Source organism: Protopterus annectens, chromosome 10.part0, assembly GCF_019279795.1.
Source record: "Protopterus annectens isolate FY-2018-M chromosome 10.part0, PAN1.0, whole genome shotgun sequence".
Classification (NCBI taxonomy): domain Eukaryota; kingdom Metazoa; phylum Chordata; order Ceratodontiformes; family Protopteridae; genus Protopterus; species Protopterus annectens.
In genome coordinates, this window is record NC_056744.1 from 1268263084 (window position 1) to 1268286904 (window position 23821).

The following is a 23821-nucleotide window of genomic DNA, read 5'->3' on the forward strand; positions in this document are numbered from 1 at the left end:
AGTTGCCAATCTCTTTAATGAAGAACTAGCCCATTCCATTTCTTCTATTTTATCCAAAATCCTTTTTTCTTTGACAAACAGTAAAGCAGAGTCTAAATCATCGAAGACCTTAGGACCATCAGGAAGGAAGATTTTAAGCTTGGCAGGAAACAGAAGGTATGTTTTAAACTGTGCTTTTTAAGCTCCCTTATTAGTGGCAGAAAAACTTTTCTTTTAGCAATTACCATGGAAGAATAGTCAACAGTTGTCTCATTAAACTTAACAGGAGCTTTAGCCCAAGCAGATTTAAGAACCATCTCTTTATCAAAAGATGATAGAAATCTAACTATAACTGATCTAGGATAGTTTTGTTAGAGTTAGTATTAGCTATAGATCTATGTGCTCTTTCGATACCAAAAGAGAATGCTTCTGGTAAATCTAAAGTTTTAGGAGCCATGTTGTTAAAAAAGAAGTAATATTGTTACCTTCAATATTTTCTGGCAGTCCAAAAATCCTAATGTTATTGCCTAGATCTATTTTCCAGGTCATCCAGCTTTGTTTGTAAATGTGTATTTTGTTTCAGCAGAAACTCAATGTTGATTCCCTCTTCTTGTATTTTATTTTCCATGTCATTCACAGCTTCTTCTATGCCTGTCATCTGGATCTTCTGTTGTTGCAGGTCCATATGTAACAAGTCTATTTGTTTTGTAGTTTTTCTATGAAAGTGTCTATTTTAGTATCCATTTTATCCATCTTAGCAGTAAGTTGCTGGACTATAATTATCAGAGACTGAAGTTCTTTCTTGATGCTGGAGTCTTGAGAATTTGTCTTACTGGAACTCATTTCAGACTGATAAACTGACAGGAAAATTTCCAAAGTAATTTCTGACAGGAATATTATTAAGATTTCCTTTCTTTTTTAGATATAGTTCAAGAACTATATAAAGCAAACATATTTAGAAAGAAAATTACTTCAAGAATTAATTTTTTAAGTAATTAATTCCTGTCAATGTAATGAAATTGGTGGAGCTGAAGAAATCTGCTGCTATCCTGTGTTCATCCTTGGCCACGCCCCTCGGACACTGTTTTTCTGAAGGGAATGATGATGCATTTCTTTGCATTCACTTTGAGACTGTGACTAAGACACCAGCCATTGGTCTGAGTAAGACCCTCCTGAAGTATATTGACATTATATGGGGATTCAATAATTGCACCCAGTTTGCATTCATCTGCAAACTTGGTCAGCCACAGTCCCTTAGTTTTGGCCTGAACTTCTGAGAAGTATATGCCAAACAGTAGTGGGCCCAGCACTGACCCTTGTGGCACCCCACTGGTGACAGGTCTGCTGGTTCATGAAGAGTCACCCACTTCGATATCGTCTGACCGGTTTGTGAGCCAGTTGAGAACCATTTAAAAACAAAGGGGTTTACACTGAGTTTGCTAAGTTTGTCGGTAATGCCCAAGTGTGAGATTGTATCAAAGGCCTTTGCCAAGTTGAGGTATGCTATGTGCATAGATTTACTCTTGTCAATAGCCTTGGATACATTTTCAAAGATATTCACCAGGTTTAACAGGCAGGATCTGTCCTTGACAAAGTTGAATTGGGTCGGATCCATGGTTTGGAGGTTGCCTATGTCTTTATATATGAGGTCCATGATGACTTTTATTTCTGCCTCCAAGAGGTCATTATTGAGTTACAGCATAACCATTTTACTCTGTTGCCTTTTTATTCTTCTCTTTCTTCTTGGTGGTTGGCCTTTAATGATAAGTTTGTTTCCCATTATTCTTGGTTTGCCCGCTCGTATTATTCCCTTTTAAAGGGTTCTTCCAACTCCCTTTATGCTGCTTTCCAGTCTGCTCTGCATCTTGCGCCTGCCAGTGCCCTTCAGCACCTTCGTGAGTGCATAAGCATGACCTTGCTAGGGTGAGAGTGGTTCTTTCAAACTTAGCCATTTTCTAAAAGGGAGAGATGAGGAGTTTCTCTCTTATGTTGGTAAATGTACTCTCAGGAAGGAGGACTTTATTGACAGTTTGTTGTCCTCTTCAAGTGATATTGTTACCACTAAGGAGGATATTCTGCGACAAGTTAATTCTTATTTGTCCACTTTGTATGGTGGTAAAGCTCCTTCTGTGGAATCTTGGCCTATACCTGAGATACCTGTTGTTTTTTGGGTGGCTCTTGATGCTCTTATTAGTTTGTTTGAAGTTTGAAGGGCTATTGCTTCTTTCAAGTTTGATACTGACCCAGAGATGGATGGTCTTTCTTACCATTATTAGCACTCTCTCTCTGATGCTCAGTTGTCTGTACTGGTGCAATTGTTTATTGAGTGGTTTTCTCATGGTTTTTCTCATCCTGGTTTGTTACAGATAGCCCTTAGGTTCCTTTGAAAAAAGGGTGACTGTAGGCTATTGTCTAAATGGTGTCCAATTTCTCTTTGTAATACTGATTATAAGTTGTTTTGTAAGATCTTGCAGTTAATTATATCTGCGGTCAAAGATGCAATATTTGTTGGACCCTGGGGTCTAAGGTATTTCTGGTAGCCTATGCAAGATTTGTTGCTTTTGTTGAAGTCTCTTGCTTCCTTTATTCATGGTTCTGATTATGCTCTGCTGGTCTCTTGTGACTTGACCAAAGCATTTGACAATTTTAGTCATTCAACCTTGTTGGCCATTTTAAAGGCTTATGGATTAGGTTCTCTTTTTCTTCAATGTATTGCTTCTATTTTTTCAGTTTCTATTATTGTTCCTGTGGTTAATGGCTGGATGGGAGCTGAAGTTGCCATGAATGGTGTGTATCAAGGTTGTCCCTTAAGCAGTTATCTTACCTGGTGGTGGGTGCTGTGTTTTTTAAGGTGAGGGTGCACTTTTCCTTGTCTCCTTTTTCCTTTTTATGTTCACGTGTTTTGGTGCCTTCTTTTCTGTTTTATGCAGACAATGTCACTATTGTTGCAGAATCTTCTCCTGTTCTTTGATTTACTTGAAGTATTTTTCTTTTCTTTTTTCATTAGTGGGCCTTTCTCTTAATTTTGCAAAATTCTGTGGTTCTGGTGCAGTTCACTGTGTTGAGGTTTTTCTTTTTCTAGCACTGGTATCTCTATCTTGAGTGCACCTTTTGGTTCTTCTTATGTCTCTGAATCTTTCTGGTGTTTTTTTCTTTTGTCATTACAAAAAAAAAAGTTTATTTTTTAAATGGTGCCTTTTTGGGCACTTTAGGGTATGTTTTTGTCTGTTTATTTCCAAATTCCTGGTCCACATGCCTTTTGTCTGAGGTATTTTGTTTTTTTGGGAGCACTTCCTATACATCTGTTAGGGGGGTATTTTGCATTCACCTCCAGTATCTGGTGGTGTTAGTTTACTGCATCTTGTTCTTTTTTTTTTGTACACTTTGTTTCTTTTTACTGCCTCACAGCATTTACAGTCTGCAGATCTTTATTTGCTTGGTTACTTGCTCCCAGCTTTGTCTGGTTAGTTTTGGCAGACTTGTTTGGTTGGGAAGTGTGCATGGAGGGTCCCTTCAGAGGAATAGACCTGTGAGAAGGCTAGTCTTTGCTGCTTACTTTACAAGTGTTTTTAGACATCCTCCCTTCCTCTAGCAAAGAATGGTATTCTTCTCTTTTGGCCCATTTCTACACCATTGTTTGTCTTTTTGTCTTTTCCTAGTTAGGGGTCGCCACAGCGGAACTCTGGTCCACTAATGATTGGCAGTAGATTTTTATGGTGCCGAGTTACCAGCCCGACACCCAACCTTCAGCGAAGGCATGCCCATTTATGCATGTCTTTTGGAGGCCAGTCGACCACGGGGAGGACATGCAAACTCCACACAGAAGGCACCCCAGCCGTAAATCGAACTGGAGAACCTGTTGCTGTGAGGCAATGCTGCCAGTCTCTGTACCACTGCCCCACCAAATTTCTTTTCTTTGTTTCAGATCTTGCAGTTATTCATTACTATTCTATACTCACCTGCACATGTAGTATCTGTTCCTCTTGATTTTCTGTGACTTCTCCCATCTCCAATTACATTCCCTTACCACATTTTCTATACTCCAATTTCTCCTCTCTATGCACTGCTTCTACTTCTAGACACTACTACACACTAAAAGCTTCTTTTATAGCCTTCACTCCTGATGCAATTATTTTTATCAGTTTAATTCCCTTGCTTTTTTTTTTCTTAATTACGATGTTTTTTGCTGAACTCAGGCAGACAATTTTCTCACACTATTATTTTGTATTATATCATATTGTATTGTAATGTAAGTTAATTTGGGGCATTTCTCTCCAGGCATCTGCTGAAAAGGGGGCACTGCCGAATTGGGCTAGCACAAATGAAATAATAAATAAAATAAATCTATCCTGTACATGAAGAGTTTATTATAACTCTACCCTGGTGATGTTATTTATTGTTAGTTTACACCTTGAACATCTTTTGCATTTCCGAGCCCTTAAATATCTCGCTTTCCTCTCCAACCAACTGTTCCAGTTGTTTCCCCCTCCATGCCTAGGCTTGACTCCCTCTGTCTGATAAGTGGCTCCTATCTTCAGTTCAGAGAACACATCAGAAGCCATCCCTCCATCTTGTGCTCTTGCTGTAAAATGTGTAGCGTACTCTCCTGCTGAATTAGGTAAACCAGCACTAGCCTTTTATTTCCATCTTTCTCTGACTGGATACAACAGCAGCCTGGTCACTGACTGTACCCAGATGTATGGACCAAGGTAGAGATTTATCACTGTATGTCATAGATCTGGCCAAACAAAAAGTTATACAGCATTAAAGGTTAACAAGTAGCATGCAATGCAGTCCTGTTAGATATTTTAATATCAAAGTGTTTGCTCTTCTCCCACTTATGTTACTATGCTTTTTATTTTTAATTATAATTGTATTGTTCATTATATTATCATAGCTATATATTCACTTGTGCCATGCTCTGCACTTCCTATACTTTTCTATATTTGCTGTGGCATCAGCATATTATTATATAATAATTTTGATATATTTTTTAAATTGAATGTACACTGATTAGATTTTTAACCATTCAAACACATTTTACCAAAACTAACTTTATTTTTTTTACATTATTGTTATCATACTAATAAAAACAATTGCTTTTTTTGAGATACCATTTTTAAATAAAACATGAATAATTGTGCTTTTCATTTGAAAATCCTGGCTGACTTTTCAAACTAAGGAACAAGGTAATTCATAACAGTGAAGTATTAATTTCTGAAGTGATCTATGCATTTTGCAAGTAATCTGAATCAGGTAATGAATTTCAGTCATTGCTGTTTAAATAATTAGTAGCATTCTGAATAGTATCTTTTTACAATGTTTGCTGCAGTTCTGCAACAATCAAGGCATCCTGTTACTTTGTCGGTCTATTTGTTCCACTATGGCTGCAGTAGGAGCAGTGCCAAGTACCATCATCTGCATGAAGAGTGTTTTAATATAATTTCAACACAAGATCAACAAGAGCAAATAAAAATAACTTGCATATACAGTAAACAGTACTGACAGATGTAAAGAAAACATACAGCACCATTTACATTCCACAGAACTGCATAGATAACAAGACAAGCTGAGTGAGATTAAAATAAATCAATAGCTGATAAAGATAAATACATGTGGAACATTTCTGAGCAGTTCATATACCTAGGTAAACAAGGGACGCATTGTTTAATTCTTAATTAGAGTAAACTCATTTTCAAAGGCAGAGGTGTTGCCTTTACTGAGGAAGTGTCACTGGATAATTTGTATGTAGTGTGTAGCACAAACCTGTTAGACAATCTCATAAGAAAAGTGTGAAGCCTAGCTAAGTTCATCTTAGATGGAGATTTACAGTCAGCAGCTATCACTATACGGTAAAACACTTGGAATGATGTTCATCAATATCTGATGCATGAGTGGTTAAGAAGAGGAAAATTAAAAAAAAAATGAAAGGTTAATAATGACAACTCATGATAGTGGACTATGTACATGTTGGTTTATATAGTCTTTAGTAAGAGATGGAGATACAGACAAATGTAGGTTGCTAGATGCAGTCACATAACTTGTTTTAGGCTATGATATATTCATGGCTGACAGAGTCATAACTTGGTCATCTAGAGCCCAGTGCTGTTCCAAGACCTAGTTACCCTCAACATTCTGGTAACCCTTACCTAAAAACTAAAAAAATACACATCTTGTGCTTGAAGCTTCTATTCTTTAAACTTCTTTAAAACATAGTAAACCACTGAATACAAATGTAACAAGTAGCTTGCTGAAGCTAAATGCACAGTGGAGCTTCAGTCCTAACAGAAAATGTAATTTTTTTGCTCATATAGTTTTTATTTTCAAGTAGTATTATAAAAACTTTCATAGTATATTTTGTATAACAGTTTAAACAACTATATACAATATTTATAGTCAGCCTGACATCAATAATAATATGAAATGTTCCTAATTACTGAACGGATAAAACAATATATAGTTATCAGAGTATATCTGGTGTTAGTTGCAAAGTATCAATCAGTGATAAGACTTTTTTCCATGAGTTGTTTACCAGTGGCCTAGGATGAATCCTTAGTTCTTTAATTTTGATTTCCATCAAAGCTGAACTCCTCAGTAAAGTCAAAAAGTCTTCCATACTGGTGATGTATTTGAATTCCATCTTCTGGTTATGCATTGCCTAGAAATTGCAAGTATTGTCCATAGTAAATGCAGAGTTGTTTTCTTCAAATGAGGACCTTCATTTACATTCAACAGAATCAAAGCTTTATATAAAACAAAGGACTCATTAAATAAGGCCTGTAAGAAGTTATCAATTCCATTCCAGTATGGTTCAATGTTAATACAATCATAAAGAATATATATATATATAATTCCAATCAGCTCTAGAGACCTGCTTACATCTCCAACATATTCCATTTCTGGAACAGCTGATTTTAGTAATTTTATCTGGGGTTAAAAATGCTCTATGTAAACATTTCCAATTGCAACGTTTCTAGTACTGTGACTAGATATATGTTTTACTGATAGTAAAATATTTAATTGGATTTGATTTCTTCTGATAGATGTAATGAATGACCTTTAGAGATATATTGCCAATAAGATACTTTAGGTATTGTTTTGTAATTAATTTTTTATATAAATTTGAAATACCATTCTTCATGTTATGGTCAGTATATATAATTCAATATAAGTAATTTATAAGTTTTGGAGTATTTTTAAAGGATGTACTATTAATTACTCTGCATAAACACTTCGAATGCATTAAGATGCTTTGCGGGGTTAACCAGGCTTGAGATGGTATTTCATAAATTGCCTTTATCATTTGCATATCTAGAACTTTTAGGTCTTAAATGCTTTGTTGCCAACAACTACATTTTTTTTGTTCCCAAGAAGGAAATATTTCTCCATATGTTTTGTGAGGATAATTTTTTTATTGTAATAAATGGGATTAAAAGATTGAACCAAAGTTTTAAATCCATATTTATGTTAATAAATTTCCTAAATGAGTTAAAGCAGTTGTTGTGTCTTTCGGCTTTTCCCGGTTAGCGGTTGCCACAGCGGAACTCCGGTCCGCTAATGATTGGTAGTTGATTTTTACGTGCCGAGTTACCAGCACTGATGCACAACCTTCAACGAAGGTATGCCCATTCATGCATGTCTCCACGCAGAAGATGTTCTAGCTGAGACTCGAACCGGACAGCGTCTTACTGTGAGGCAATAATGCTACCACACACCACCACCACGGAGATGAAGCAGTAATTAATCAAATATGCTTTGGTGGGTCTTGTTATATTGTATTGCATATTAATACTTAGTAAATACCATGGTTTATTTACTTTATCTGATCTTGAAATTTTTTTAATGAAATAGATTCATTTGTTAATACAACAGTATGTAATATTTAAAAACTGGCAGAATATTTAGGATTTATCCATCAGATAACAGTTTTAAATATGAATGCCTTTATATAGGATTCAATATCTGGAAAATTTAGTCCTCCTTGTTCCCACGGTCTAATGTGATGAGTTAAGGCTACTCTATTTCTGTTAGGAAACCATACAAATGTTAATAAACTTGTGCTTATTTCTTTAAGGAAATGTCTCTTAGGAAATGAATTGCTAATGATACATAGAAAATCTTGGGAAGTAAAACCATTTTTATTAACGGTAGTCTATCTTCAAAGGTCAATAATATTTTATTCCACTTTTCCACATAAGTTTTAATTGTGTTAAAGATGTTATTGTAATTTATTAATATTAACTCATTCAAATCCTTGCATAAGACAAATCCTATATAATTTAGAGTAGAAACTTGTTTTCCTGTGATATGGTTATCTTTAACTTGTATTTCTTTCTTTTTGTTTAGAAATAGAAATTTAGATTTTGATCTATTGAAGTGAAGACCTGAAATCATATAATATTTCTCAATTAATATATCTAATTCCTCTAGAGTTTCTTTGGAATTAGATAATGTTAGTAGTATATCATTGGCAAATAGCATTATTTTAGAGTTATATTGATCATAAATGTGCACCCCTCTTATTTCTGAATTGTTACTTATTAAAACTGCTAGAATTTCACTAGCTAATGCAAATAAAATAGGTGACAAGGAACAACCTTATTTAGTGGCTTTTGTTAGATAGCTAGATTCTGAGATGAAAGGGCTGAATTTGACATAAGCTAAATTATTTTTATATATATTCTTTATGAAGTGAACAAAGGAAGGGGGAAATTCAAATAAAACTAGAATTTTAAATAGATATTCCCAACTTAAGGAATCAAAGGCCTTCTCTATGTCTAATCCAATTATCAATGTTTTTTGCTTTTCCCTATTTAAGTAATCAATAAGAGTAAGTATCCTTTTGATATTGTCATGGGTATAACTATTGTATATAAAACCAGTTTGATGATTATCTATTATTTTAGATAATGGAATTTGCATTCTATTTGCTATAACTGACACAAATATCTTATAATCTTTATTTAATAATGATATAGGCTTATATGAGGTACAAAGATCTGCACTTTATTTTCTTTTAGGATTGGAGTAATTAAAGAGTATTTCCAAGAAGGAGGTATTATTGCTTGTGATTGGATCTCTAATAATGTCTTATGAAAAAGGGAGATTATGGGTGTTGGAAAGAGTTTGTATATCTCTACAGTTATGCCATTTATTCCTGGGGCTTTATTGGTTTTACTTTCTTTTATCATATCAGTTGTTTCTTTATAAGAAATGGGTCTTTGCAAATTTAACTTTAGTTCTTCAGGATTTTTTTATGTTGGTAGAAATTGTTTCCAAATTTAATTGAGCAATAGACAATTTTCCATTTTTAAAGTATTCCATATAATGATGCCTAAATGCATCAAAAATATCTTCTATGTCTGACACTTACTTTCCCAACTTTCCATGATGAGTATTGTTAATATTACTAGCTTTGGATTGTATTTTAATTATTGTAGATAAATTATGTAAATATCTAGGGGAAGTAGCCAAATAATTTACTTTGAATGTTTTTAGTGCTAAATTAGTTTTTTTTGTTAAAATTCATTACACTTCTTATTTAATTCCTCTATTTTCTTTTTAATTTCTGGAGAGTTTTGGAGTTTTTCAGATTTAACTAAGAAAAGTCAATATTGTAAGTCTTATAATTCAGAATCCCATTCTCTAATTTTATTTTTATACCAACTAAGGGTTTTACAAAATACATATGCTTTTAGTGAATCCCATATCATTGCTATGTTAATTTCTGTTGTATAGTTAATATCTAGGAAAAACTGTAGTTCTGACAAAAAACAAGGTTTAAATTCTTTGACTTTTGTGATATATGATGTAATTCTAGAAGAACAAGTTAATGGTTTAAACTCACTTTGAAATGTCAAAATCAGAGAATTATGATCCAAAAATGGACATGGAATTATTGAGAAATTAGTTATTTTTTAATGTAGATCTTGAACAACAAATATTTTATCTATTCTAGTTTGAGTACTAAGTATATAATCTTGATGAGAAAACAATAATGATTTATATTCTTTCAGTTTAAACGTGTCTAATAAATGAAATGATTAAGTCAATTTTTTAAGGATTTTGCTGTGGAGGATATACGTATAGTTCTCTTGCTAGTAGTTTCAGAAGTATCTAAGATACAGTTGAAATCTCCTTCGATTTTTAAGTTACCTTTATAACTGTTGGAGATGAATTCTAACTGTTTTTAACAGTTCCTACTCCCAATACTAGGGAACCAATATAGATTTACTAATGTCCATATTCTGTTGTTAAATGTAACTATAACAAAAGCTATAAGACCCTCTTTCTCTACATATTTATAAATAATTTTAAGGATAATAATGTTCTTTTTCCACAAAATTGTTACTCCACTCATCTTTGACTTGTAAGAAGATTGAGCTAAAATCATATATTCTTTAGGATTCCATGTATATCTATCATTTGTTTTAAAATGAGTTTCTTGAAGAAAAACTACTTGTGCATTATTTAATCTTAGATATCTCAGTAGATTAGATCTTTTACATGGATTATTTAAGACATTAGTATTTAAAAATAACGTTAGATCCATATCAAATTGCTATTAAAAGATTGTTCTCTTTTATATTTGCTGCTATTGAACAATTCCCCTCTGATAACAATAAAAATATGTTGAGTTGTAGTTCTTTAGACAGTAACGTCAAGCTTATTTCCTTTATGAATACAGATAAGATAAAGATTAGACCAGGCTTAGAAGAAAAAAATCTAAATATTAATATAATTAAAATAGCAACTATAAATTGTACAATGTCCCACTGTAAACATGGGATGCAAATCATTCCTAATCTAACAGATAGACATAGGTCTGTTAGATTATCCTTCATACCTTGAGTAGTCAGAAACAACTGAGCTCCATAAATTAAACTATTATATGGAGAGTAATTTATAAAGAAAGAAATATAACCTTCTAAAGTACATAACATACCAGGAAATACTGTCTCTACAGAATATAATTCAGCAATCTTATTAAGTTAAGAAATGTCTGATATGAAAAATAATTATATGGAATTCTCAATTTATGAGAAGTAAGCTTGCAAAAGGTACAATACTTTAAATATGAGTCAGAATAAATTGCAATTATGTTCAGTTTAATATTTATAATAACTGAATTGCAATAAAAAATGCATCTACCTATTCTAAACTATTTTAAGTCATTTTCATTGTGATATGGCACCTGAATTCCTATTATGGCTTGACAGATACATTTTTAAATGTAATCACATCTGATTAACAATTAGTATTCAAATATTGCAGACAAACGAGGCATATTACAGTCCTGGTAGTGTTCAGAAACTGATATAAATAAGCAGAATCAAGACAACGTATTAAGTTATATGCCTACTCATTAAAATCTTTCTTTTTCTTAAGATAAATATTAGTTATGCCTCTGTTATTGGCCATGAAACCTTTCAAATTAATGCTATTATACTGCCTACTACCCATGATGATAATTCCATATCTTTTTACCACCTATGAAAATCTGTCCTACCTAGGCTACCACTACCCAAGAAGCCAAACCGCCACTTCATTAATACAAATTAAATTAGACCACTTAATACTTCTCCTTACGACTAACTCCTTGGATACAAAATACCACCAACCCATTAGATCCAGATATATCAACCCCAAAACCAAGAATTACCTAAGACTAATATTTAAATTCCTGAAGCTCACAATTAGACTACATGGCAACCTCACAAGGGATGGGGACATTCATCTAAACCCTGGCACAACCTCACTAGTCGATCCTAGCCCCAATTCTACTACTCTTGCTAACTTACGAATTTTAAATAGACCTTCAAACTCACTCCTGGTCAGTCACCTAAATATTAGAAGCTTAAATTATAAGTTCCACCACCTGCATGCACACTTAGATACACATTCCCCGGATATACTTTGTCTTACTGAAACCAGGCTAAAACCATCAATGGCAGATAATGAGGTTTTACCCCCAGGTTAAAACGTACTAAGGTTAGACTGTACCACTAGGAAGGGAGGAGGGGTAGCTGTACTATGCAAAACTACTCTAGATATGACCTCTGATTCCACACAACTACCTCGTGTTGATAATGCTAACATTCTCATTACCAAGCTTCAAATTAATCAAAACAAAAGTATTAAGATAGCCTATGTTTACATTCCCCCAGGTAAAAATGCAAATACCCTAGAATATATCCTGTCTTGGCTGTTTAGTAACTACCCTCAATAAACCATTGTTCTAGGAGACTTCAACATCGACTGGAATATTTGTTCCTAAGAATCTCCGACCATCCATGTAAATCTATACAGATTTACTCAGATCATATCCTTCCCTACTAGGTTCATAAGTTTATAGGTGTGTACTAGGCTAATGGTCCTGGGGCCTTTCAAGCCTAGCCATAGTATTACCCTGGCATAGTGCCACCCGACCTTAGTTCCCAGTGCCTCTGTTGAGTAGAGCCACTGGTGTTATCACCGGGGTGAATTTTCTGTTACCCATCCACTCATCAAGATTTCTCTTGAAGAGGGTCAGCCAGGTGCTCTGCTTGACATGTATGGGAAGTCTGTTCCATAGCATGAGCAGTCTCTGGGTTATGAACCTGTCCCTCCAGCATGTTCTGTTAATTGTGGTAATGAGGTTGAGGTCTCTGGAGCATGTGTTGTGGAGGGATTGGGATTTCTTTAGATGTAGCATTTCTAACAGAGCTGGGTAAGACAAGGCTTTGTAAGTGAAGCAGAGATCGCCTCTTAGTAGGCGATATGAGATAGAGAATAGTTGGAGTTTTTTGTGTCTGTCCATATAGGACAAGGTTTTAAGGCCTAGGATCCTCTTTGTGAGGTACTTTTGCAGACTCTCCATTTGTTGCAGGTGTCTAGTGAGGTACATGCCAAATGGGGCATTTTACTTGATGACTGGCCTAATGAGGGAAGAGTAGAGGGAGACAACGGCCTCTTTCTTCCTGGATGCAAAACCCTTAGTAATGAGATGTTCCACATAGAAGGACTTTCTGACCACAGTGGCAGTGTGGTGATTAAAAGAGAGGTTGCTGTCAACCTGTGTTCATAGATCTCTTATAACATCTTCTGCATTCAGTAGAGTACCATCAATGTGGTGATTCATGGGAACCGGGTTTTTCCCAAAGGGGATGATGGCACATTTTTTGGCATTGAGCTTAAGGCCATGGTTCTGACACCAGTCGTTGGTCACAGTGAGGCCATTCTGCAGGATGTCAACATCACTTTGGGAGTTAATAATTGCTCCCAACTTGCAATTGTCTGCAAACTTTGTCACCCAGTGTCCCTTCGTGTTGGCCTAGACTTCAGAGAAGTAGATACCAAACCGGAGAGGACCCATGACCGAACCCTGTGGGACTCCAGTCATGACTAATCGGCAGTCTGACTTGGAGTCAGCTACTTTCATGCTGTGGGTTCTATCCTTGAGCCAGTTTGCAACCCACCTCATGATATAGGGGCTGATGCCAAGCTTAGTGAGTTTTTCTATAATTCCTGAGTGGGCAATGGTATCAAAAGCCTTGGCCAGATCAAGGTAGTCTGTATGAACCACCTTGCCTTCATCCACAGCTCTGGTGACTGACTCATAGAAGTCAACTAAGTTAAGCAGGCACAATCTACCCTTCACAAAACCAAACTGTGTGGGATCCAGAGTTTGGAGATTCCCTCTATCCTTGTTTATTAGGTCCATAATGATGTGTTCCATAGCTTTGTATATCAGACTCGTCAGGCTAATGGAGCGATAGTTCCCAGGGTCTGTAGTCGCTCCTCCTTTGTGGAGAGGGATAATTGTAGCAGTGCACCATTCTCCCGGGACAAAGCCTGAGGTGAGGCTGTGATTGAACAAAGCACATGGGTGAGGTGCCAGTTCACTCTATAGTTCATGTAGAACACAAGCAGGGATACTGTCAGGTCCCATAGAAGCTGCATTCTTGGCCTTAGACAGTGCTGTTTTAACCTGTGCAGCAGTAATATTGGGTGCCTGGCAATCTACTGGTATTGTGATTGGTCCTTTGAGTGGGAGAGGGGGTTAAAGTTGGCACTGAATCTGTTGGCCAGTATACTGGCAATATCTGTTGGCTCAGTATAGGAGGTACCATTGTGCAGTAGCTCAGAGCAAATCTGGGTACTGCTGTGGAGATTCTTTATATAACTATAGAAGACCTTGTGGTTTTCTTTACTATCTGCTGCAATTCTGTTTTCATACCTAGCTTTAGAGGATTTGATGAGGGATCTCAACTTTTTGTTGAAGAAGATAGGGGAGTTTTTCAAGTCTTGCAACTTCACCTTATTTCGCATCAGTTTTCTGCTTTTGTTGTAGAGTTTGTTTATGGCAGGGGACCACCAGACTGGCATCCATTTTTTGGAGGAGAGTATCTTGGCTCTATTGGGTATGACGAGATCCATGTATTTGTGTACGTGTTTGTACAGTGCACTGGTGTATGATTTTGCTGTCACACAACTATTCTCCATTTGCATGGGTGCCATGGAGTTAGCCACCTCTACTTTTAGGATCCCAAAGTTAGCTTTGGAGAAGATTTTCATGGTGGTTACCTTTTCTGGGGGGGGGGGGGTGGATTTCCAAGGTGATTAGTTTGTGGTCAGATCTAACCAGGGAGGAGCTGACTATTGGTGTAGAGCAACAGTCGCCCATGTTAGTAATGACCGGGTCAAGGATGTTGCTATCTCTAGTGGGGGTAAGAATGAGCTGGTACAGGGCATTGGATTTAATGAACTCCAGGAAACGTTGGGCAAGTGTATTGGTACATGAGTAGTTTACCCAGTTAATGGAGGGGTAGTTGAAGTCGCCTAGTAAAAGAATGTTAGGTTGGACCTTAATATTTTCCAGGGTGCTTAGGAACATGGAGTGCTACTCTTGGGACATGGTTGGGGACCTATAGCAGGCTATGACCTGAATCGCTGTTTTACCCAATGTTAGCTGCACCTGAAGTATCTCTGATTCGTTATGTTGGGCTACCAGTCTGGAGGTGTGCACATCCTGTATGAATATGGAGACACCACTGTCTTTGGAACTTTGATTGAAGTTCTGAGGCTGAAAGGTGTGGAATGAGTTATAGCCTGGTAGTGCAGGGGTGCTTTCTCCTGCCTTGAACCAGGTCTACATTACAGCACAAATGTCGATGTTCTCCATTTTAAGGAGTGCCTCTAGTGAGTGCATTTTGAGATTTAGACTTCTAGTGTTGAGCAACATGACCCTCAGATTGCATTTGTTTGCAGCTGCTACGGTGGCAATTTGGTTTTTGGAACACCACCTAAAAAAGGCACTATGGGGGGGCAAGAGGTATCTGGAAGCCCAGGGGTGACAGATGTAGGCCATCTCTGGCAAAGCATCGAGGTCTGTCAGTCATGTCATCCCAGGCAGACAGACACTGGATCCCCTTAGAATGACGCTAGAAACTTAGCCAATTGTTGAAATCAATCATTTTCTGCTTGTACTGTGGTATCATTCTGGGTGATGGTAGGATGCTGCTCAGGGCTAGGGCCATACCCACCTGAGCTACATAATCCGAGAGCTCCTCCATGTCTGTTTTCATGTAGTCCAGGGAGGAACGTCTCAGGTCATTCACACCCACATGTACAATGACAGAGTCATATTTGTACCGCTTGTTGAGTGACTTGAGTGCATGCATTACATGTAGGATCCTGGCACCTGACAGGCAGCTGACTACTATTTTCTCCTTATTCAACCTAGTGAGTTGGACATCAGTGTGCCTCACTATTGAGTCACCTATGACTAGTGTGTTGGGCATGCTGTTTTGCCTTAGGGGCTTTGGTTGAGTGGCACACTGTTTAGAAGATTTATCTGTCTCGTGATTAGTGTTGTGTTGTGGTGTTTGAGAGTGTTTCTGCCTTGGAGGGCTCTGCTGCTTGGGTAGATTTTTATTGAGAGCCGCCGCGAAGGTGGGTGTGTGGTTTGTGTTTTTATGTGAAGGCAGTGCTGGTGTGTATTCTGGAGGGTTATGTGAGACATGTGATGTGGTGCAAGTATTGACCTTTTCCTCTTGACCAGCTATTCCGTTCTTGGCTGGAAAGTGCGTGGCTTCCAATTTGGATATTTAAGTGCGTCTCTCGCAAGTCTGAGAGTTGGAAGGTAAGAGGAGATTGTTGTCGGTGTACATGAGACAGTTGTTACATTGCCTCAGGATACCCACGTTCACCAGGTTAATAGGAGAAAGCACAAGGAACTGACCTTTAGACATGCCTGGTGGGGTTGGCATTGATAATAAGTACTAGATCTGCTTCCTAGTAGAACGTTTAGTGCTGGTAGCACTTGTGTGCTACAGTAATTGCTGCAAGAAGTCTGGTAAAGTGCTAGACTAATAAGCTATTATAAGTGCAGGAGAGGAGAGAACTAGTAGATCTAAGGAAAAAATTGAAGAGCAGGCTCTGGCACTGCTCAGAAGCTTGCAAACAGTCCTGGATACAGCAAGTCTGTATCTGGACTAGACTAGTTACAGGAAATGTGGTAAACAAGAACAAATGCAGGCTTTTAAACTGGAAAGTTGAGAGAGATGGAAACACTGCCTAAATGGCCAATAAACTACAATTTCTGGGCCAGGAACCACTCATCTTGTGGTAGATAGGCTACCTAGTGCTTACCACTCACACTGATAAGCTAAAAGGCTTCCATCCAACACAGAAATATTTGGGGGGCTCAGAAGCTTACAGTCTTGGACACAGCAAATCTGTATCTGGACTAGACTAGTTACAGGAAAGGGGGAATCAAGTGAAAACACTTTTAGGCTAGAAAGTTGAAAGAGATGGAAGAAATTTACCAAAAAGCCAATAAACCATAAATCTGGGCCAGAAACCACTCCTCTTGTGGTACTACCTACTGCTTACCACTCTCTCTGATAAGTTAGAAGGCTTCCCTCCAACACAGAGATGCTTTTGGGGCTGAGGAGCTTATAAACAGTCCTGGATACAGCAAATCTTTATCTGGACTATAGTTACAGGAAAGGGGGGAAACAAGTGCAAATGCAGGATTTTAAATCAGAAAGTTGAGGGAGATGGAGCATTTGAGGTTATATAATTAGTGAAAATGTCATCACTTGAGAAGCTGTGTCTAGGGTATTGTTAGTAGAGATGCAGTGAGGACAGTATTTAGGTATCGGGGGGGTAGGTTACGTCAATCTGCATATACATGGATTATTGTTGTGTTGTTCGAGTGTGTTTTTGCCTTGGAGGGCTCTGCTGTTTGGGTAGATTTTTATTGAGATCCTCTGCAAAGGTGGGTGTGTGGTTTATGTTTTTATGTGAAGGCAGTGCTGGTGTGTGTTCTGGAGGGCTATGTGTTCAATGTGATGTGGTTCAAGTATTGACCATCTCCTCTTGACCAGCTATTCCGATCTTGGCTGGACAGTGTGTGGCTTCCAATTTGGATATATAAGTGCATCTCTCGCAAGTCTGAGATTTGGAATGTAAGAGGAGAGTGTTGTCGGTGTACATGAGGCAGTTGCTACATTGCCTTAGGATGCCTGAGTTCACCAAGCTAATAGGAGAAAGCACAAGAAACTGACCTTTAGACATGCCTGGTGGGGTGGGCATTGATAATAAGCACTAGATCTGTTTCCTTGTAGAACGTTTAGTGCTGGTAGCACTTGTGTGCTACAATAATTGCTGCAAGAAGTCTGGTAAAGTGCTAGACTAATAAGCTTGTATAAGTGCAGGAGAGGAGAGAACTAGTAGATCTAAGGGAAAAATTGAAGAGCAGACATTGGCACCGCTCAGAAGCTTACAAACAGTCCTGGATACAGCAAGTCTGTATCTGGACTAGACGAGTTACAGAAGGGTTCCTATCAGTTTGTCGAAACTTCAGCAGTTCGAACACCATATGTTCGAACTGTGAAGTTCGAAAACTGATTATTGCAAAGCTGTGGAACACCAAATTCTTTCTCAGGGAAAGAATTTGGTGGGTCATTTCTGTGGCTTTGTGATTTTCAGCACTGTAGTGGAAAGTTACGGGTTGGGTTCAGGTAAGTGTGCGATTGTACAGATGTTAAGGTTAGGGTGCGGGTTAGATGAGTTAGGGTTAGGGCACGGGTGAGGTGGTGCACGATAGTGACAGATTTTAGAGTTAGAGCAGGATAGGTAAGTTAGGGTTAGGGCATGGGTGAGGTGGGTGTGCGATAGTGACAGACTTTAGGGTTAGGGTGGGATAGGTGAGTTAGGGTTAGGGTGCGGGTGAGGTGAGTGTGCGATAGTGACAGACTTTAGGGTTAGGGTGGGATAGGTGAGTTAGGGTTAGGGCGCAGGTCAGGTGAGTGTGTGATAGTGACGGACCTTAGGGTTAGGGTTTGGGTTAAGGTAAGTGGATAGATAGTAGTGTATGTACAGTTTAGTGTAGGGTTAGATGTAGTATTTTAAGTGTATGTGTGTGGATTGCTGTTTTTTGGTGTGCTTGTGTTATGTGTGTGTTTCTTGGAACAGCGATTTTTTTTCCCTGGGAAAAAAATCGCTATTCTAAGCCTTCCATGGTTTTGCACTTCAAGGTTAGAAGTTTGAACATATGGTGGTCAAACTTTTGCCATTTCATCGAAGTAATATAGACCCATACAGGAAAGGTGGGAAACAAGAGCAAATGCTGGCTTTTAAACTGGAAAGTTGAGACAGATGGAAAAACTGTCCAAACGGCCAATAAACTACAATTTCTGGGCCAGGAACCACTCCTCTTGTGGTAGATAGGCTACCTAGTGCTTATCACTCCCACTGATATGCTAGAAGGCTTCCCTCCATCACAGAAATGCTTGGGGGGCTCAGAAGCTTACAGTCTTGGACACAGCAAATCTGTATCTGGATCAGACTAGTAACAGGAAAGGGAGAAACAAGTGCAAACACAGGCTTTTAAGGCAGAAAGGTGAAAGAGATGGAAGAAACTGCCCAAAAGGCCAATAAACCACAAATCTGGGCCAGAATCCACTCCTCTTGTGGTACTGCCTACTGCTTACCACTCCCTCTGATAAGCTAGAAGGCTTCCCTCCAACACAGAATGGCTTTGGGGGCTGAGGAGCTTACAAACAGTCCTGGATACAGCAAATCTGTATCTGGACTATGGTTACAGGAAAGGGGGGAAACAAGTGCAAATGTGAGCTTTTAAATCGGAAAGTTGAGAGAGATGGAAAAAATGCCCAAACGGCCAATAACTACAATTTCTGGGCCAGAAACCACTCCTTATATGGTAGATAGGTTACCTAGTGCTTACCACTCCCACTGATAAGCTAGAAGGCTTCTCTCCAGCACAGAAAGGCTTGGGGGCTCAGGAGCTTACAAACAGTCCTGGACACAGCAAATCTGTACCCAGACTGGACTCGTTACAGGAAAGGGGGGAAACAATCTAAGAATATTTTTTTAGTAAAGTGGAAAAGGAGAAAGCTGGAACAGAAGTTAATTCAAGGTTAAGAATCTAAGTGGGTTGGCCTTCACAAATGTTCTCTCTCTGTTAGGTAGAATGAAATAATGACACTAGACTGGGAGGAGTATCCCAGATCAAATATACAGTATGGGCGGGCAACTGCAAAGCCACCAACTATAAGAAAAGACAACAATGCAGGAAGGGGGTGATAAACTATTACAGCTACTAGCTTTATCCACTAAATAAAAGTTTTAAACAGATAAAGGAGCAAGGAGACTCTAGAGAATGCTTTTAACTGCAAACAAATCAGTTATATGATACCTGACTAGAACACAGAAACCTCAAAAAATCAAAAATGCACAGAAAAGCATGGATAGAGCACTCACAAACAGAAAATACAACTCTCAGTATGAAAAAGCAGTTTACAGTTAAGTAACTCAGTAAACATGCAACTAGAGTAATGAAACAGTATCTAGCAATGAAAAATACAGTTAAAACAGTATAAAACAGTGCATAAATGCAGTGAAACAGTAAAAAAGCTTTATAACAGTGCAAAATGTAGTAGATTAATTGTATAACACAATTATAAGCATTACAGAAATGCAATTCAATGAAATAAGTATAAGAAATAACTTATCCTGCTCTTGGAATCTTAAGGAATTTCTGTTTAGTCTCAGTAATGAATCACAATCCACAGCCTGATAAATACAAGCACAGCCTTTTACAGACACAGGGTTTATATACCAGACAGGATGGAAGAATCAAGAAGATCAAATTACTACTCAGTCCTACTAGCCCCTGCTGATATCCAATCACTCATGCTACAGAAGGTCAGGAAATCCTGTTACTCTCAATAATAATGACGACAACAGACTATCAGCAGAAAATGGTTGCCAGAAACACAGGAAAATCAACAAACAAAACTACCAGGCCTAGACAACAGCAGGCCTCTATCAAGATTACTGGGATCAGTAAACCTAACAACAAAGACAGTATCCTTGATTGAATACTCATTAATAGTCATCCCCACATGTATAGGGCTAGTACCAGACCTGAAGACATAAGTGAACATCTTCTTACCTATATAATCAGGCATTAGACTGACATCCCCCACCAACCTACTTACAAAACAATTAGAAACAACAAAAACTTTAACCCTGCTAATTTCCAAAATGAACTCAAAGCATGTAATTGGGCAGTCCTAAAATATCTGCCACTTGAAGAAGCTGTATTATATTTCAACACCAAATTCCTAGCCATCTTTGATACCCATGCACTCAAACGTTCTATAAGAACTAAAGCAAAAGTTGCTCCATTGCTTTCAAAAGAAAACAGACAAATGATCTTACTTAGAAACAAAGCTTGGATCACTTGGCATACCACAAAATCCCCCATAGATCAACTTAGATTAAGACAACTAAGGAACAACACTAAAAAAATCTACCACCCTAGATAAAAAAAAAACTTGTACTGCCATTTACAACAGAAGCATCAAAACAATCCACAAAAGTTTAGGGCAGGCATAAATAAATGTATTCACCCAGGGCAATCCACAACTCCTACCCCCTCGGGTACCATCCAAAAACCTTCGGAAGATGTTGCCAATTCCTTAAATAGTTTCTTCACAGAAACTATCCAGTCACTAGCTAATCAACTATCTCCCAGTTGCCCAAGTCCTAATGCTGCCACACCTAGTTCTCAACTCCCCCTTAACTTTCAACCAGTTTCCACATCACTAATCTATGCCCTAATCAAGAAACTAAAACCTACCACCCTTGCAGCAGATCTCCTCCCAGCTGAGTATCTACAAAAAGCTGTGGATGCCAGAGCATACCCAATCTCTATCCTGATCAATAGAACTATATCAGAAGCCACTATCCTCTCCATCTGGAAGACATCCCATGTTATTCCACTCCACAAAGGGGGCAGTTCCACTGAACTGCCAAATTATAGACCTATAGCTATTTTGTCACCCCTGGCTAAAATTATGGAGAAGTGCATCCATAAACAACTCCTGAGCCATCTCATTTAGCACAATCTCCTGGCTAACTCGCAGCATGGTTTCAGACCATTCCACAGTACACGCATGGCCCTCCTCTCCTTCTCCAATGTTATTAATCAAAACCCGAAACAACAATAAGCTTTCTTCTGCCCTCTTTCTTGATCTCTCCAAAGCCTTTAACATGGTCAACCACCAGCTACTCATACACACACTTAAAACTATTCCCCTAGATGTCCAGGCTATCCAATGGTTCAATTCTTATCTGAGTGGTAGACAACAGGCTATAATATGGCAGAACAAACTATCTTCCCTTCTACCTATCACTCTTGGGGTCCCTCAGTGCTCTATATTAGGACCTTATTATTTTCTATCTTTATTAATGACCTGTACACAGTCATCCCAACAGCTACCTGCATTCAATATGCAGATGACTCCACTTTGATTTGCTCTGCCACCTCCCCTTTAAGTCTGCAGACTCTATCCCAAAATGTTTTTAATACTGTCTAAAATTGGCTCTGTAATCAATGTCTCCTATTAAATCCTAACAAAATGAAGCTACTGCTTTTCTCCCCCACTCGTAAAGCTTCTGCTCCAACCTTTACTATAAAATCTAACAGTGGCACTGTCATTTTCCCAGATCCCTGTACTAAACTCTTAGGTGTAACAGTTGATAATAACCTCAAGTTTGATATGCATATTAATCAAACTATTAAAAAGTTAATAAAAAACTTGGCTCACTATACAAGATCAATACTTTCCTCACTCCACTAGGTAGGACGGTAATTGCCTGTACACATCTACTTTCCACCCTCCTTTATGCATCCCCTGTCTTCACGAACTTGAGTAAGTCTGATCTTAATAAACTCTCTAGCTGCTTTAATCATATTGCTAGATTTGCCACTGGAACAGCATGCAGAACACACCACTGTCTGAACCTAAAGAATCTAGGGTGGCTAGAATTGCCTATCCAATTTCAGTACAATCAGATAATAGTAGCACATAAAATTCTCTACCACCCTGAAAACACACCTGTCAAATAAACCAATCAAAAAATAAATGAATTTTGTTTAATAGTCAGAACATGCATGCCTTAATTTACCTCAAATGTGCAAATCTATTGTATGATGTAAGCCCCCAAATATAACACCAGGAAAGTACATTACCTCAATGTGTCTACTAAACTATATTAATAAGCTTCTGTTTTAGTTTTCATTTACTAGAAACCTTAGAACTCACAGCAAAGTGAATTAGTTACCCGTATTACTGTAGAATAATCACTTGAACCTTTGTTCAGTCAAAAACTGGATAATGGGTGCTTCTGATAATTAATTTAAGTTACACTTTAGTTTGAAAGATCACATAAAGGAAGGCACATTCCCATTTTAAACATTTACTAGTAACAAATCATATTATAGTAGAAGCTTTGAGTGATTTAGCTGGAACAGCTATTTTGCAATCAATCTTTTGTTTTTTCTTTTTAACATCAGTCCAATAATTCATTTCTTTTGCTCTCTTCAGAGAAGGAGATATCCAGTCCATATCCTCAGGGATAGAAACCACATTGTTGTTTTTAATAAATGAAGAAGCTTCTTTTAAGTCATTAAAGGTTCTCATTTCATTAGCAAAAAAGATTTTTATGTTGGCAGTAGAGGCAAGCTGTTGTCTTGATATTATTTTAAGTAGCTTTATTATTAGCCAAAACTTTTTCTTTGCTCTAATACTCTGGTGGAATAATCATTGTCAAATCTAATTAGATTCTGATTGTATTTTAGAGGTGATTTTCTCCGGGCAGTTTTTAGAACTAGTTCCTTGTCCAGATATGATAAAAATGTTATTACTATTGATCTAGGAGGAATATTAGTTGAGGTTGAAGCAGGTTTCCCTAGAGCTCTATGCGCCCTTTCAATACCATAAGAGAAACCTTCTTTTAGATCAAAGAGATCAGGAATCCAAGATGTTAAAAATGAAATAATGTCCTCACCTTCGGTATTCTCAGGTAGCCTGAAGATTCTAATGTTGGTTCTCCTTCCTCTATTTTTCTAAATCATCCACTTTATTAAGCAGCCAGGTATTTTGTTTAAGAAGAAATTCTTTTTGGGTTTCTTCATCTTTAAGCCTACCTTCAATGTCATTTAAAGAAGTCTCTATATTTGTTATTTTTGTCTGATATTGTTGTAGCAGCTCCTTAAAAATATCAGTCTGCTTTTGATAGTTCATTTTAAGATTTTCTAAGTTTTCTTTGAAATCATCCATCTTCAAAGACAGTTCTTGTAAGGTAGTTGACATCAGTTGTAATTCTTTCTTTAAAGCTTTATCAGAGTGAGAATTCCTTGAGTTACTCATTTTCAGAAGTTGAAAAAAATCTCCAAGTTTTCTGACTGGAAAATATTTGTAAAAATCCACCAAAATTACTATGTATATAGTTTAGATGTTTATCTATATATTTTTGATATTTT

The 23821-nt window shown here is 37.5% G+C and overlaps 1 protein-coding gene across 1 annotated transcript in view; it reads right to left on the reverse strand.

Moving 5' to 3' along the window:
• The window catches only part of ASTN1 (astrotactin 1), a 5143480-nt gene that overhangs the window by 4600970 nt on the left and 518689 nt on the right, over positions 1-23821 (reverse strand). The window lies entirely within an intron of this gene.